Source organism: Equus caballus, chromosome 13 (genome assembly GCF_041296265.1).
Source record: "Equus caballus isolate H_3958 breed thoroughbred chromosome 13, TB-T2T, whole genome shotgun sequence".
In the NCBI taxonomy this organism is placed as follows: Eukaryota; Metazoa; Chordata; class Mammalia; order Perissodactyla; family Equidae; genus Equus; species Equus caballus.
Genome location: NC_091696.1, coordinates 36,592,069 through 36,607,451, shown reverse-complemented (window position 1 = coordinate 36,607,451; position 15,383 = coordinate 36,592,069). Strand labels below are relative to the sequence as shown.

At 55.2% G+C, this 15,383-nt stretch overlaps 1 protein-coding gene across 2 annotated transcripts in view; it reads right to left on the bottom strand.

Annotated features, from left to right (window-relative positions):
- Nucleotides 1–15,383, bottom strand: part of REXO5 (RNA exonuclease 5) — a 692,166-nt gene that overhangs the window by 162,437 nt on the left and 514,346 nt on the right. The gene's annotated exons all lie outside the window — the stretch shown is intronic.

The following is a 15,383-nucleotide window of genomic DNA, read 5'->3' as shown; positions in this document are numbered from 1 at the left end:
ACTTGGCTTTCTCTATCCTTCACTCCTCATCCTGCCGAGCTCTCTGGGTATTGTCCCCAGGTCTCGCAGGGGAGAAGATGATGAACTTTCTCTCTTAAAATCCTCACCTCCCTGGAGATCCTGGGCGATCAGTCATGAGAGTCAGCTTGGATTTCCCACACTGAAGTTCATAATGTAAGCCCATGCTAACAGGTAGCAGGGTGACAGATAAGTGACATGTTCACCACTGTTTCAGGTGTGAAGATGTCTGTTTAATCGGGGATGATTTTGAGACCATACAATCTCATCACACAAGTGGAATTCCCAGGGCAGAGGAAGATGTATTTTATTACCATTTTATCATGATGATATCATTCAGTTCAAGTATAGACTCTTTTCCTTTGGAATTTCTTCTCAAATTTATATTTTATTTATAAAGTTACTTCTCAATTTTCAAACATACGGGAATTTCTAGTTAGCTTTCTGTCAGTGACTTCTAGCAGAATTACATCACCAGAAATGTGGTGTGTGTGATTTCATTCCTCTGAAATATATTAAAATTTGCTTTATGGCCCAAATAAGTAGGGTTAATTTAGTAAATGTATCATATCTTCCTAAATTAATGTGCCCTCAACAGTTGTTATATTGGTGTAGATATATGGATATATCTGTATGATTAAGATGGTTTGCTGTTAAGGTCTTCTGCATCTTATGAATGTTGTGTCTGCTTATTGTACGAGTTGCTGAGAGAGGGATGTGAAACCTCCTACTCTACTTGTGTATTTGATTCTTCTTTCACTTTTGTCATCCTTTGCTTTGTATGCTTTTCAGCCAATGGCCTTGGGAAACCTTGGGAGGTCAGAAAGGAAGGAGGGGTGCCCAGAAGTGGGGCACAGGGGACCTGGGTTGGGAAGGACCAGAAACCAGAAGGTCTGTGAAGGTTCCAAAGAGGACCTGTTACTGGGATGGCTCCTGGGGAGGCACCGGTTGGGGGAGGGGCATTCTAAACATGAGGTCACACGCTGTCCACTGTGATGAACCAGGGGTGAAGGCCGGTGATTGGTCAACAGGGAGTATAAAGCATCGGGGTTGCTAAGGCAGCAGTCAAACAGGAGAAGGCTCGGAGGAGGACGAAGCTCTCGTCCCCTCCAACTGCTCCTGAGAGTTCACTTCACCTGCTCCTTGTGTCCTGCTGACTTACTGACCTAGTGACCTGTCTGAACCCTCCTCCCCCCCCAGAACCTGATCTGACCAAGTACTTTCCCTGAGCCCTTCTTCTTCCCCTCCCAGGTACCCAACACCCCCTTTCCTGCCACATCCCCTACTCAATCCTATGCCCATTCCTACCCATTCCCCAACCCTTTCCTACCCGACTCTCTGACGACCTTCCTGGCAACCTCAGGACCCCTGAGAGGACCAGGACATGGAGGTACACAGGTTCATCTTCTGGATCCTCCTGCTTGGGTCTCCTGGTTATCCAAACAAGGATGTGAGTAAACCTGGGAATCAGTGGTTTCTTCTATTTGTACTTAAGTGACAACTTTATCATATGGTCTTTGATGGAAACTCAGTTTTTCCCAAAGACTGAGGACCTCAGGGCAGGTTTCTTGACCAACCCGAATGGGTTCTGGCCACAGCAGTCCACATCAAGTTCTGGGTTCTGTCAGCACTGCTTGGACCAAACAGAGCAGGGATGACAAGATGGAAACCTGAAAATAGTAACTTTATATAATCAAGAAGGAAGGATTTGTGAATATAATGAAAGCCATTGAGTTGTATGTCTTCAATGGGAGAATTGTCTGATATGTGAATTATATCTCAAAGAAGTCATTTTTAAAAACATAAGGAACTTTTATTTAAGAGGAGTCCTGGGAGTTAGATGGACTCCTGGAAGCCTTGTCAGATCCTTCTTCAAACTATGCAAGTGTAGGGTCCATCTCATGTGTAGCTTGTTTTCCTTTAAGTACATGATTCACATATGTGAAGGCTGGCAGCCTTGGGAACAGTGGTATCTAAGCATTGGTGTTGGTACTAGTCCATTAAACAGTGGAATGTCATTTGTGCTCTGTGCTTTCTGGCTTGTTGGCTTTTATCAACTTCTGAATCATCCCTTCCTTTCTGCTCTTGGAAAGTGTACCCAGGGACTCTATGTCCAACCAGGTTGATGGGGACCCTCAGAAGTCCCTCAGAAAATAAGTGGCTGCATCCTGCTGGTATGTTTATAATGGGGAAATCATTAGGAGTGACCTGACCAGGACGTGAATGAGTTGTTGTGTTTTCTTTAGTAAAGTGTTCATGTCCAAGAGTGTTGATTTATGCAAAGCAAGAAGGATCCTTAATGTCCTTAGGATTGTCTAAATATAAAGAAATTCCAGATTCCCACTGTGAAGATTTTCATTCTCTTGTTGAAAGACACCTCTACCCCCAGGAGAGAGAAGGACTGAGAATACCCCATAGAGATAAGTAGATTTGTTTTGATTGGCATGCACCAGATTCTTAGGGATCTGGAAAGGTCCAGTGGTCAGGAACAACACTTGCATCGAAGCAGAATCATCCAAATGAATACCTCCAATCAAAGAAGAATCTATTCTGTTTCCTTTGAGTCTACAGAGGAGGAAATTCCTTGATAGTCTACACTGGAATTTTTCCCCCTCTACTTAGGCTGCATTCTAGTTGATGAGTTAAGCTCTCTTTCCCTACCTCATCTTTGAGCACCCAGATAGACTCACCTGTCTTGCATTTCCCACATCCACCCTTACTCACAGCCATTGACTGTCAGAGCCTCAGCTTTTTGGTTCCATTGGATCTCATCTAGGTAGGAGGCAACTACTGATATCAGACAGTTGCCAGATATAACGAGAGTGCCCACGACTGGGGGTGTTTAACCGGGTAGTGACCAGATGGTCTTTGTCTTTTTTGTGCGTTTGATCCATGTGTTTATCCATTGTGCTGAGAGCTACTGCTGTCTCTCTGACAGTGGTGATTCAAAGACAGTGTCTGTTTCCCATGAGCACACATTTTACTGACCCCAGCAGTGAGGGCTGAAGATGAAAATCTTAGATTTCAGAGGCTACTTTCTAGAGAAGTTTTACTTGCACTAAACTGAAGTTCGGTGGTGGATTAGTATGAATTGCATTGTGAGTTAATTTTCTTCTAAAATACTTATAAATGGGATTTTTAGTATAACGATATGCTTGCCTTTTGTTTTGGTGAACATAATTTCTAGAAATTTTTTATCTTTTTACACACTAATTTTCATGGTTGCTATGTATTGATTTAGGTTCAAATCTATGAAATATGAATGTGAATACTTTTTATTGGCTATTTGGAATTGTGTTTTTAACTAACCTCAATTCTCATATTTGTAACCATAATACAAGATCACTCTATTAGGCAAATCTCTGTGTACTTCAGAAATCTGACGTTGTGTGCTCTGGTTTAGAATCAAAGTGAATGTTGAAAGAAAACCTCAATGACTTTAGAAACTTGGGCTAAACAGTAATCTGGAATTCATTTTGTTGGAATAATAATCCCAGTATTATTATAATACCAGCTGCCCATCTCTCTGTTATGTGCATGTCTAATAAACATCTCTCTCTCTCTATTATTCTCATTTGTATCTTTAACACACGCTTTTTTTTAAAGATTTTATTTTTTCCTTTTTTCTCCCTAAAGCCCCCTGGTACATAGTTGCATATTCTTCGTTGTGGGTCCTTCTAGTTGTGGCATTTGGGACGCTGCCTCAGCATGGTTTGATGAGCAGTGCCATGTCCGTGCCCAGGATTCCAACCAACGAAACACTGGGCCGCCTGCAGTGGAGCACGCGAACTTAACCACTCGGCCATGGGGCCAGCCCCATTTAACACACATTTTTGATTGTTATTTTTTCACTCTTTTCTGTACATTTGTTTTCCATATATATTCCATACATATGTATTCCATACATATATTTTGGGGGATGTCCCAAAGAATTTAATCCAGGTACTTCATGAATATATAATAGAAGAACTAGACTTTCCATCCACTCTAAGTTTGTATTTACTTATTTTTCAGTTGTAAGTTGGCTCATAAATGCTAAGTTCTGTTTATTTTTAAAAAAATTTGCAATGCTCTTTTCAGCAAAATAAAACTCTTTAACAGTTTGTGTGTCACATACAGCTTACGGGTGGTATAATTTATGTATAATAACGGCACCTTTTTAATGAATAAAATGATAATGAACCCATCACCATATTAAGATAGTAAATACACTCATCACCCCTTAAAGTTTCCTCCTGTTTGATTTTAATCCATCTGTCCTCCCGCTCCTCCACGAGGAGATATTTGAGGGGTATGCTTACCTCCTGGAGCCTGATTTAGGGTTTCTAAAGATGACTCTTTGTGACAGAAATATTGTAAAGGTCTTTGAGGATCCTCATTATCTCCAATATTATTTCAGCTAATGCGTATTCTGCCAGGCCTCTTACAGCTTGGGCCTGGCGATTTTGCACTGCTATGGAAGCTAACAGTTATCAGCAGTGGCTTCCGTATGTCTGCTTACGCTGCGTGCCTGTGGACATCGGTCCTTGCTGTGAGTATACTAAATTTCCTTATGGCTACAGTTTTAATCGTAAATAAGTAGGAATTTTGATAGTCATTGGACCTTTTATTTGCATTTGGTACAACAAATTTCCCTCTAAATACTGCTTTCATGGCATCTCACAAATTTTAATAAGTCCTATTTTCATTATCATTTAGATTGAATTATTTAAAAATTTATGTTGAGACATCTTCTTTGACCCATGTGTTCTTTAGAAGTGTGTTGTTTAGTGTCTAATTCTTTTGTAGTTTTTCAGCTATCTTTCTGTTATTGATTTCTTATTTAAATCCATGGTTGTCCGGAAACATAGTTTCTATGATTTCTATTACTTTAAATTTGTTATGATCAATTTGTGGCCCTGAATATGGTGTATCTGACTGAATGTTCTACGTGAGCTTGAGAAGGACATATATTCCGCTGTTGGATGAAACCTTCTCCAGACGTCAGTAGATCCAGTCGATTGAAGATGCTGTTCAGTTCCACTGTACTCTTATTGAATTTCTGTATGCTGGATCTGTCAGTGACGGATAGAGGGTTTTGAAATCTCCAGCTATAATAATGGATTCATCTATTTCTCTTAGCAATTCTGTCACTTTTTGCCTCATGTATTTTGACAGTCTGTTGTTAATACATGCACATTAGGAATTGTATGTCTTCTTGGAGAATTGACCCCTTTACCATTAAACTGATGCCCCTAATTATCCCTGATAATTTTCCTTACTCTGTGGTGGTGTTTTGAAGGATAATTTCATTGGCTACAGAAATATAGTTTGATGGTTCTTTTCTTTTAATGCCTGAAATATTTCATTCCACTTTCTTGTTGATTACATGGTTTCTGAAGAGAAGTCTGATGTGGTTCTCATCCTTGTCCCTCTATGGGTGGTTTTATATTTCCCTACGCCTCTGCCCTCAGCTCCTTCCAAAATTTTTTGTCTTTGATTTTCTGTAGTTTAAATAGTGTATGCCTAGATGTAGATTTTTAAAAAATTTATTTTGGTTGGAATTCTTTGAGCTTCCTGAGTCTATGGTTTGGTGACTATCATTAATATTGGAAAATTCTCAGTCATTATTGCTTCAAATATTTCTTCCTTTCCTTTCTTCTCCTGGTATTCCCATTATGCGTACGTTACATCTTTTGTAATTGTCGCACTGGGCTTGGATTTTATGTGCTGCATTTTTAATGTTTTTCTTTGCATTTGTGTTTTAGAAGTTTATACTGACATTTCTTCAAGCTCATTGATTGTTTCCTCAGCCATGTCAAGTCACTTAAGGAATGCATCAAACACATCCCTCATTTCTGTCACAGTGTTTTTGATTTCTAGAATTTCCTTTGGATCCTTAGAGTTTTCATCTCTTTGCTTACATTCCCCATCTCTTCTTGCACGTTGTTCATTTGTTTCATTAGAGCCATTAGCATATTTATCAATTTGGTTTTTAATTGTCTGATAATTCCATCATGTTTGCCATAGTGAGTTTGATTCTAATGCTTGCTGTCTGTGTTCAAACTGTGATTTTTTTTTTCTTTTAGTCTGCCTCGTAAGGTTTTGTAGAAAGCTGGATGTTGTGTCCTAGTTTAAAGGAACAACTGCGGTAAATGGGCCTTTAGTGTGAGGACTTATATTTGTCTGGCTGGGATTAGGCTGAGTTTACTCTTAGGTGAGACAGGAAGAAGAGAGAGCTCTGGAGCTGGGTACTTCCCTTCACCTAGGTCACTTAGTCTTTGGAAAAACCCCACTTAGGCTCTGTTAAAGCAGTTTCTCTCGCAGGCAGGTCTTTTTAAGAAGAACAGAATACCATGAGTTTATTTCTAAATGGCTATTTCTGCCCTCTCCCTGCCAACAGCATGAGCCATTTTTCTTTAATATTTTCTGCGGGAAGCTGTTGGGATCCCTGAAGAGAAAATTCACACATATTTGAGAGGCCCCTAACAGTGGGCACCCTGGCATTTTCAAATCTCATGCTTGTCCACACTGAGCAAGCAGGAATTCATCAATTAACAGTATAAGTTTGCCTACCATGGTGTTCTGATTCCTATGGAGATTTCTCACCTTGGGCTTCTGCTCCAAGAAGTGGTGCTTCTCTGTGCTGCCGTCTGGTTCTCTGATTCTGCAGGCAACAATGGCCCTGTGACATCATTTCTCTCACAGATATATGAAGAGTTTTTGACTTTCAGTTTGCTCAGCTTTTTTCTCGTTATGTGGACAGGAGTGACAACTTCCAAGCTCCTTAGAAGAGGGGCCAGAATCCAGGAGACCAGCTCTTTCTTTTGTTTCCTTTACTAACTTGAACACAAATTCATGTTTTAAATGGAAGATAACTTTGTAAAATACTCTCAAAAGAACTCAATGAGAAAGACAACAATATGTTCTCAATGAAAAAACTACAATTTATAAACACTGCCCTTTAAGAATAAAATGTAAATATTAAGTATTTTGTGAGCCCATACTTTCTCACACTTGCCCCTGCCTGCATGGTTGAGTGGCAAAGGACAGGGAAGCTCACTATCTCCTGAGCATTGTGTGAAGAAAGGAATAGCCATGATTTTCCATTTGCCCTCCATGGATGCATTTTCCTATAAGAAGATTATTAGGTCTGACATTTGATACTATAATAATATTGCAATATCTTGGCAACTTTTTTGGACTGTCCTCAGGATCTGATCATCATTTAAAACTTTTGAAACAGGAAATATGTTTTTGGGGTCAAGAAAATGAATGTTGGGGCCAGCCCGGTGGTGCAGCAGCTAAGTGCCCATGTTCTGCTTCAGCGGCCTGGGGTTCGCTGGTTTGGATCCCAGGTGCAGACATGGCACCACTTGGCAAGCCATGCTGTGGTAGGCGTCCCATGTATAAAGCAGAGGAATATGGGCACAGAAGTTAGCTCAGGGCCAGTCTTCCTCAGCAAAAAGAGGAGGATTGGTGGCAGATGTTAGCTCAGGGCTAATCTTCCTCAAAAAAAAAAGAAAGAAAATGAATATTTACATGGTATTAAAAAGGGGTCCTGTCCGGATTTTATTGAGCTATAGTTCCACCAGGGATTACTTGTGGCTGGGAAGTATTTTTTGGCAATTCTTGAAATGCTAGCTGTCACTTATGTTGTTGACTGTGCTTTTTCTCTAGCTACCCCTCACTCTTTTTCTCATTTGATGACACCCTGTTTTCAGTGGTCTAGGAAAATCATAGGACCTGATGTGCCATAATTGTTTATCAATTCAGCAAACAGGCAACTCTACGTAAGATTTCAGAAAAGCTTTCTGGTTAGTGAAAGAGGCATATCTAAGTAGAAAGATTTCACCTTCTCATTAATTTTGTAATTTTCTAGTAGGCTTTTAAAACAACCCCAGGTTATGGATTACATGCGTTAATATTAGGGTTGAGAAAAAAGATCAAGGTTTCAGCTCTGGCTGGTGTTACCGCTTCTGTCTGCTACATCAATATACATTTAATCTTCTGATCTATAGGTAAAAGCGGAAGTAGGAGGAACTTCCTGGCTCCTGGGAACACCCAGCATGCAGAACCCAGTGGGGTGCCCATGCATGGGTGCTGGACCAGGTGCACCTCCTCTGGCATGGCCACCTACGATGCCTCAGCCTGCACTACATGGTAAGATGAACTGAGGAGTATCACTAGACACGTGACGAATGTTAATCTTTCTGCCTATGGATTTGGTGGGATGAATGGAGACATGTAACTGAGGACGCGTAAGTCCAAGGGCAAACCTGACTTAAGACACTGTAAAATTTCTGACGTTTGTGGGGACAGACATCCAACAGGCAGTGGCATTGCTCCACATTGAGCTGGGGAGCTGGGCAATCACATGGAGAAGGGAAGAAGGTGCTTCAAGAAAGGCAGAAAGAGCGGTTCTGCAGAGGCCCATTGCACGCAGACAACGTGCTCGGTGCTGCACAGGTTGAGGAGCACCACTCAGGTGCTTGGCCACCAGCCGACACCTGAGCGGTCGACACATTGCTGAGGAGTCATACAAACTCTTGTAGCTGGCCCTATAGGGTCTTCCTCAAGGGTCAGGGAGCGGGTGTCCCAGTGATCCTCAGGGGTGAGCTGAGGTGTGTGGAGAGCAATCAGCAGCAGGCCAGGGAGACGCTTTGAGGAGGATGGCCCAGAGGATCTCTATTCCAACCTCACTGTCTGCGCAAGACACACGAAGCCTGAGTCTCTCCGGTCTTCAATTTTCAGAGGCAGGATCTGCAGCCGGGAGGTTCCTTGTGTCAGAGGAGGAGGAAGAGCAGCAGGGCGAGGGCAAGGTAAATAGCAGGGTCTCTTTGCTATTGCAACTTTTTCTTACAGCACAGCCATGCGCTGCAGCAGGTTGCTGGCTCTGCTTATGAGAGGGTTTCAGCTCTCGTTGGTGCTGGAGCTCCGGTGGGCCACGTCACCCTCCCTTCACCCTTGTATCGCGCAGGTGAGCGTGCGGTCCGGCGGGCCGGCCGCGTGGCGAGGACCAGCCGGCGGCACGCCCAACGCCACGGGCGTCGCGGCCGCCACGAGCTCGGGGCCGCCAGCCCCTCCTGCGGCCGGGCGACCTCTGGGCCGTCCGCCCTCGCCTCCACCTGCCGCCCGCGGTAAGGCCACCTGAAGAGTCGGAGTTGCCTCGTAGGCCGGGTTCATCTCTTGGCCTCTGGCTTGGTTGGGTCGAATGGGGAGACGTGCGCGAGGGCTCGGCAGCGCGAGGGCCAAGCCGGCCGAGGCCACTGGAGCGTTGCTCGCGCTTGTCGGGCCGGACGTCGCACGGGCTGCGTCCTCTTTCCAGCCTGGGCCGGGCCGCCGGGCCGTCGGGTGCCTGAAGGAAGGAAAGAGGATGCCTGCAGAGAGGCAGAAGGGGCGGTTCTGCGGAGGCGCGTGGCCCGGAGACCCCGTGCCCGGCCCCGCGCGGGTCGAGGCGCTCCCCTCGGCCGCTTGGCCGCCGCCGGCCGAGCCCTGAGCCGTCCGCACGTTGCTGAGGAGTCGCGGAGACTCCCGCAGCGGGCCCTGTGGGGTTTTCCTCAAGCCAGGGTCGTGGGGGCGGGGGCAGGTCTCCCCGGCCTCCTCAGGGGCGAGCCGAGGCGCCTGGGGAGCCGCCTGCCGCCAGCCAGGCCCCTGAGGGTGGGCCAGGGCGTCAGGCGCCTTCTGGAGGATGGCGCCGAGGGTCCCTGTTCCTTCCTCACGGCCCGGTCCAAGCGGGCCTGAGGAATAAGCCTCCATCCCTGCTGTCTGGCCTTTGTCAGACGCGGCACCCGGCTCTGCGGCTCCCCGGAACGACAGCGGCTCCCGCCCCCCGGAGCAGGCGGCTGCAGCGGCGCAGCAGCAGGCCGCGGGCAAGGTAAATGGCGCGGTCTCTCTTCTCTCGCGACTCTTTGTGGAAGCGCGGCCGCGCGCTGCAGCAGCCCGGCCTGGCCTGCGCGGCGCTTCGTGTGTCCCGTGGCACGGCGACCGGGTCATCGCCCTTGGCGCCAGCGCCATCCTTCCCCCCAGGCGCCTCCGGCCCCCCGCCCTCTGGGCTCTCACCGTTGCTGGCGCCCCCAGAGGCCCCCGGTGCTCCCGGGCTGAGGACGGCAGGGCTCTCCCGCCGCCGCGTTTCGGGCGCTGCCACTCGGAGCCTGACACTTAAACCCCACGCTGAGGTCTCCTGGCACGGCCTGGCCGACTCCGGCCCGAACTCCTAGACGTGGCGTTGCTCTGGCCGTGGCGCCTTGGCTCCTCTCCTGGTGTGGCTCGGTGGGGGGAGCCGGCCGGGGACGTCTGCCGTCGTCCTCCCAGGCGAGAAACGCCGGAGGCCACCCCTCCCAGTTGCCCTCGGGTGCGGGTGCTGTGTGCCACGTGCCACGTGCGGTGGGCTACGCCCGGGGTGGGGGGGGGCGACGGCGGAGTTCCTGCCGCTGCCGCCTGTGCTGGCCGGCGTGCCCTCCCGGGTCCCTCCCGCGCTAGCTTGGGTGAGGATCTGCTGAATGGCCAGAGCTGGGCTGCGTGCGGGCGGCGGTGGACGGGGGCCCTGAAGGAGGGAAGAGTGAGGGTCAGGAAGGTCCTGCAGGACCGAGTCCCAGCAGAGGCCTTCCCCCGGGTTGCCGGGGAGGCGGTCCCGTGGTGTCCCGGGGCGGCGTTGGAGCCGGGCGCGGGGCGTGCCCTCCTCAGCCCAGCCGTCCCGGGGTTTTCCCGCTGAGATCGCAACGCACGCAGCACGCTTGTGTTGGCCGTGTGGTTCGGAAGGCTCCCCTCGTGTTGGCGTCGGGCGCAGCCCGCGCGCCTCTGCCGGGGGACTTGGGAAGCGGACTCCCCTGCGAGCGCCGAGCCCCAGAGCGGTGCGCTGGGCCTGGCCGAGCTTGGCAGGTGCCCGCGTTCCTCTCAGAGCACGCTGTCCCCGTGGCCCTGCGGGAGCCCGGGAAGGGCCCCCGTCCCGGGAGGCCGTGGCGCCCGTGGGCAGCCGCTGCGCAGAGGAGACGACCCCTTGGCGAGGGAGGGCCGCAGAGGCGGGGCACGGGCCGTGGAAGGGCTGGCAGGCAGAGCCCGGCCCCGAGGAGGAGCTCGGCTTCCAGAGCTGGGGCGTGGGCTTTTCCGTCCGCGTCCGTGCTCCTCTCTCTTCTGGAGGGGGAGCCAAGCAGCTTCAAGCTTCTGGGGTGGCGGCGGTGGGGAGGAGGGCGGAGGGCGGAGGGCGGCCCCCTGGCCCGAGATGCCCGTCTGCCTGGCACCTGCCCCTGCCTTCGCTGGGCGTGGCCTCTGCCGGCCCTGTGTGGGACAGGGGCCCTTGCTCTTCTGCTTTGTCGGACACAGGCGGGGAGGTGTGGCGCCGGTGGCCCCTGCCCGTGGTGGGGTGTGGGTTGTGCGCCCGGCCGGGCGGGCCCGCGGTGGCGGGGCTGGAGTGGTCTGGCCCTGCTGCCGCTCCCCTGGCACCTGGCGGAGGGGAGGGAGCCGGGTGGGGTGCTGGGCCCTGCTTCCGTGGGTTTCAGCTCTCGTTGGTGCTGGTGCTCGCGTGGGCCACGTCACCCTCCCTTCACCCTTGTATCGCGCAGGTGAGCGTGCGGTCCGGCGGGCCGGCCGCGTGGCGAGGACCAGCCGGCGGCACGCCCAACGCCACGGGCGTCGCGGCCGCCACGAGCTCGGGGCCGCCAGCCCCTCCTGCGGCCGGGCGACCTCTGGGCCGTCCGCCCTCGCCTCCACCTGCCGCCCGCGGTAAGGCCACCTGAAGAGTCGGAGTTGCCTCGTAGGCCGGGTTCATCTCTTGGCCTCTGGCTTGGTTGGGTCGAATGGGGAGACGTGCGCGAGGGCTCGGCAGCGCGAGGGCCAAGCCGGCCGAGGCCACTGGAGCGTTGCTCGCGCTTGTCGGGCCGGACGTCGCACGGGCTGCGTCCTCTTTCCAGCCTGGGCCGGGCCGCCGGGCCGTCGGGTGCCTGAAGGAAGGAAAGAGGATGCCTGCAGAGAGGCAGAAGGGGCGGTTCTGCGGAGGCGCGTGGCCCGGAGACCCCGTGCCCGGCCCCGCGCGGGTCGAGGCGCTCCCCTCGGCCGCTTGGCCGCCGCCGGCCGAGCCCTGAGCCGTCCGCACGTTGCTGAGGAGTCGCGGAGACTCCCGCAGCGGGCCCTGTGGGGTTTTCCTCAAGCCAGGGTCGTGGGGGCGGGGGCAGGTCTCCCCGGCCTCCTCAGGGGCGAGCCGAGGCGCCTGGGGAGCCGCCTGCCGCCAGCCAGGCCCCTGAGGGTGGGCCAGGGCATCAGGCGCCTTCTGGAGGATGGCGCCGAGGGTCCCTGTTCCTTCCTCACGGCCCGGTCCAAGCGGGCCTGAGGAATAAGCCTCCATCCCTGCTGTCTGGCCTTTGTCAGACGCGGCACCCGGCTCTGCGGCTCCCCGGAACGGCAGCGGCTCCCGCCCCCCGGAGCAGGCGGCTGCAGCGGCGCAGCAGCAGGCCGCGGGCAAGGTAAATGGCGCGGTCTCTCTTCTCTCGCGACTCTTTGTGGAAGCGCGGCCGCGCGCTGCAGCAGCCCGGCCTGGCCTGCGCGGCGCTTCGTGTGTCCCGTGGCACGGCGACCGGGTCATCGCCCTTGGCGCCAGCGCCATCCTTCCCCCCAGGCGCCTCCGGCCCCCCGCCCTCTGGGCTCTCACCGTTGCTGGCGCCCCCAGAGGCCCCCGGTGCTCCCGGGCTGAGGACGGCAGGGCTCTCCCGCCGCCGCGTTTCGGGCGCTGCCACTCGGAGCCTGACACTTAAACCCCACGCTGAGGTCTCCTGGCACGGCCTGGCCGACTCCGGCCCGAACTCCTAGACGTGGCGTTGCTCTGGCCGTGGCGCCTTGGCTCCTCTCCTGGTGTGGCTCGGTGGGGGGAGCCGGCCGGGGACGTCTGCCGTCGTCCTCCCAGGCGAGAAACGCCGGAGGCCACCCCTCCCAGTTGCCCTCGGGTGCGGGTGCTGTGTGCCACGTGCCACGTGCGGTGGGCTACGCCCGGGGTGGGGGGGGGCGACGGCGGAGTTCCTGCCGCTGCCGCCTGTGCTGGCCGGCGTGCCCTCCCGGGTCCCTCCCGCGCTAGCTTGGGTGAGGATCTGCTGAATGGCCAGAGCTGGGCTGCGTGCGGGCGGCGGTGGACGGGGGCCCTGAAGGAGGGAAGAGTGAGGGTCAGGAAGGTCCTGCAGGACCGAGTCCCAGCAGAGGCCTTCCCCCGGGTTGCCGGGGAGGCGGTCCCGTGGTGTCCCGGGGCGGCGTTGGAGCCGGGCGCGGGGCGTGCCCTCCTCAGCCCAGCCGTCCCGGGGTTTTCCCGCTGAGATCGCAACGCACGCAGCACGCTTGTGTTGGCCGTGTGGTTCGGAAGGCTCCCCTCGTGTTGGCGTCGGGCGCAGCCCGCGCGCCTCTGCCGGGGGACTTGGGAAGCGGACTCCCCTGCGAGCGCCGAGCCCCAGAGCGGTGCGCTGGGCCTGGCCGAGCTTGGCAGGTGCCCGCGTTCCTCTCAGAGCACGCTGTCCCCGTGGCCCTGCGGGAGCCCGGGAAGGGCCCCCGTCCCGGGAGGCCGTGGCGCCCGTGGGCAGCCGCTGCGCAGAGGAGACGACCCCTTGGCGAGGGAGGGCCGCAGAGGCGGGGCACGGGCCGTGGAAGGGCTGGCAGGCAGAGCCCGGCCCCGAGGAGGAGCTCGGCTTCCAGAGCTGGGGCGTGGGCTTTTCCGTCCGCGTCCGTGCTCCTCTCTCTTCTGGAGGGGGAGCCAAGCAGCTTCAAGCTTCTGGGGTGGCGGCGGTGGGGAGGAGGGCGGAGGGCGGCCCCCTGGCCCGAGATGCCCGTCTGCCTGGCACCCGCCCCTGCCTTCGCTGGGCGTGGCCTCTGCCGGCCCTGTGTGGGACAGGGGCCCTTGCTCTTCTGCTTTGTCGGACACAGGCGGGGAGGTGTGGCGCCGGTGGCCCCTGCCCGTGGTGGGGTGTGGGTTGCGCGCCCGGCCGGGCGGGCCCGCGGTGGCGGGGCTGGAGTGGTCTGGCCCTGCTGCCGCTCCCCTGGCACCTGGCGGAGGGGAGGGAGCCGGGTGGGGTGCTGGGCCCTGCTTCCGTGGGTTTCAGCTCTCGTTGGTGCTGGTGCTCGCGTGGGCCACGTCACCCTCCCTTCACCCTTGTATCGCGCAGGTGAGCGTGCGGTCCGGCGGGCCGGCCGCGTGGCGAGGACCAGCCGGCGGCACGCCCAACGCCACGGGCGTCGCGGCCGCCACGAGCTCGGGGCCGCCAGCCCCTCCTGCGGCCGGGCGACCTCTGGGCCGTCCGCCCTCGCCTCCACCTGCCGCCCGCGGTAAGGCCACCTGAAGAGTCGGAGTTGCCTCGTAGGCCGGGTTCATCTCTTGGCCTCTGGCTTGGTTGGGTCGAATGGGGAGACGTGCGCGAGGGCTCGGCAGCGCGAGGGCCAAGCCGGCCGAGGCCACTGGAGCGTTGCTCGCGCTTGTCGGGCCGGACGTCGCACGGGCTGCGTCCTCTTTCCAGCCTGGGCCGGGCCGCCGGGCCGTCGGGTGCCTGAAGGAAGGAAAGAGGATGCCTGCAGAGAGGCAGAAGGGGCGGTTCTGCGGAGGCGCGTGGCCCGGAGACCCCGTGCCCGGCCCCGCGCGGGTCGAGGCGCTCCCCTCGGCCGCTTGGCCGCCGCCGGCCGAGCCCTGAGCCGTCCGCACGTTGCTGAGGAGTCGCGGAGACTCCCGCAGCGGGCCCTGTGGGGTTTTCCTCAAGCCAGGGTCGTGGGGGCGGGGGCAGGTCTCCCCGGCCTCCTCAGGGGCGAGCCGAGGCGCCTGGGGAGCCGCCTGCCGCCAGCCAGGCCCCTGAGGGTGGGCCAGGGCGTCAGGCGCCTTCTGGAGGATGGCGCCGAGGGTCCCTGTTCCTTCCTCACGGCCCGGTCCAAGCGGGCCTGAGGAATAAGCCTCCATCCCTGCTGTCTGGCCTTTGTCAGACGCGGCACCCGGCTCTGCGGCTCCCCGGAACGGCAGCGGCTCCCGCCCCCCGGAGCAGGCGGCTGCAGCGGCGCAGCAGCAGGCCGCGGGCAAGGTAAATGGCGCGGTCTCTCTTCTCTCGCGACTCTTTGTGGAAGCGCGGCCGCGCGCTGCAGCAGCCCGGCCTGGCCTGCGCGGCGCTTCGTGTGTCCCGTGGCACGGCGACCGGGTCATCGCCCTTGGCGCCAGCGCCATCCTTCCCCCCAGGCGCCTCCGGCCCCCCGCCCTCTGGGCTCTCACCGTTGCTGGCGCCCCCAGAGGCCCCCGGTGCTCCCGGGCTTAGGACGGCAGGGCTCTCCCGCCGCCGCGTTTCGGGCGCTGCCACTCGGAGCCTGACACTTAAACCCCACGCTGAGGTCTCCTGGCACGGCCTGGCCGACTCCGGCCCGAACTCCTAGACGTGGCGTTG